Here is a 2,098-nt window from a genome sequence, read left to right on the forward strand (position 1 = left end):
AAGCGTTCAAGTGAACGGGGTTGAAGGAGTCGTACTCGTCGTGATCCAAATCACCGGAGATCCTAGTGCCGAACGGACGGCACCTCCGCGTTCAACACACGTACAGCCCGGTGACGTCTCCCATGCCTTGATCCAGCAAGGAGAGAGGGAGAGGTTGAGGAAGACTCCGTCCAGCAGCAGCACAACGGCGTGGTGGTGGTGGAGGAGCGTGGCAATCCTGCAGGGCTTCGCCAAGCACCGCGAGAGAGGAGGAGCACTTGGGAGAGGGAGGGCTGCGCCAGGGGCTTCGTGTATAGCTCCCATGCGCCTCCCCACTATATATAGGGGTGGAGGGGCTGGTTTCTTGCCCTCCAAGTCCATTGGGGCGTTGGCCAAGGTGGGAGGAAAGAAATCTCATTATTTCCTTCCCCACCGATTGTTATCCCCCCTTTTTAGGGATCTTGATCTTATCCCTTCGGGATATGATCTTATTCCTTCTAAGGGGGGATCTTGGTGCGCCTTGACCAGGGGTGTGGGGCCTTGCCCCCACTACCCACGTCCATGTGGGTCCCCCCATGCAGGTGGGCCCCACTCCGGAACCTTCTAGAACCTTCCCGGTACAATACCGAAAAATCCCGAACATTTTCCGATGGCCAAAATAGGACTTCCCATATATAAATCTTTACCTCCGGACCATTCCAGAACTCCTCGTGACGTCCGGGATCTCATCCGGGACTCCGAACAACATTCGGTAACCACATACAAACTTCCTTTATAACCCAAGCGTCATCGAACCTTAAGTGTGTAGACCCTACGGGTTCGGGAGACATGTAGACATGACCGAGACGTTCTCCGGTCAATAACCAACAGCGGGATATGGATACCCATGATGGCTCCCACATGTTCCACGATGATCTCATCGGATGAACCACGATGTCAAGGACTTAATCAATCCCGTATTGAATTCCCTTTGTCTATCGGTATGTTACTTGCCCGAGATTCGATCGTCGGTATCCAATACCTTGTTCAATCTCGTTACCGGCAAGTCACTTTACTCGTTCCGTAACACATCATCCCGTGATCAACTCCTTGGTCACATTGCGCATATGATGATGTCCTACCGAGTGGGCCCAGAGATACCTCTCCGTTTACACGGAGTGACAAATCCCAGTCTCGATCCGCATAAAACAATAGATACTTTCGGAGATACCTGTAGTGCACCTTTATAGTCACCCAGTTACGTTGTGACGTTTGATACACCCAAAGCACTCCTACGGTATCCAGGAGTTACACGCTCTCATGGTCGAAGGAAGAGATTCTTGACATTGGCAAAGCTCTAGCAAATGAACTACACGATCTTTTGTGCTAGTCTTAGGATTGGGTCTTGTCCATCACATCATTCTCCTAATGATGTGATCCCGTTATCAACGACATCCAATGTCCATAGCCAGGAAACCATGACTATCTGTTGATCACAACGAGCTAGTCAACTAGAGGCTCACTAGGGACATATTGTGGTCTATGTATTCACACGTGTATTACGATTTCCGGATAATACAGTTATAGCATGAATAAAAGACAATTATCATGAACAAGGAAATATAATAATAATACTTTTATTATTGCCTCTAGGGCATATTTCCAACAGTCTCCCACTTTCACTAGAGTCAATAATCTAGTTCACATCGCCATGTGATTAACACTCACAGGTCACATCGCCATGTGACTAATACCCAAGAGTTTACTAGAGTCAGTAGTCTAGTTCACATCACTATGTGATTAACACTCAATGAGTTTTATGTTTGATCATGTTGCTTGTGAGAGAGGTTTTAGTCAACGGGTCTGAACCTTTCAGATCCGTGTGTGCTTTACAAATCTCTATGTCATCTCCTAGATGCAGCTACCACGCTCTATTTGGAGCTATTCCAAACAACTGTTCTACTTGGAGCTATTCTAAATTATTGCTCCATTATATGTATCCGGTCTCTCTACTCAGAGCTATCCGGATAGGTGTCAAGCTTGCATCGTCGTAACCTTTACGACGAACTCTTTTACCACCTCCATAATCGAGAAAATTCCTTAGTCCACTAGTTACTAAGGATAACTTTGACCGCTGTCC

This window comes from Triticum aestivum, chromosome 2A (genome assembly GCF_018294505.1).
Source record: "Triticum aestivum cultivar Chinese Spring chromosome 2A, IWGSC CS RefSeq v2.1, whole genome shotgun sequence".
NCBI lineage: Eukaryota > Viridiplantae > Streptophyta > Magnoliopsida > Poales > Poaceae > Triticum > Triticum aestivum.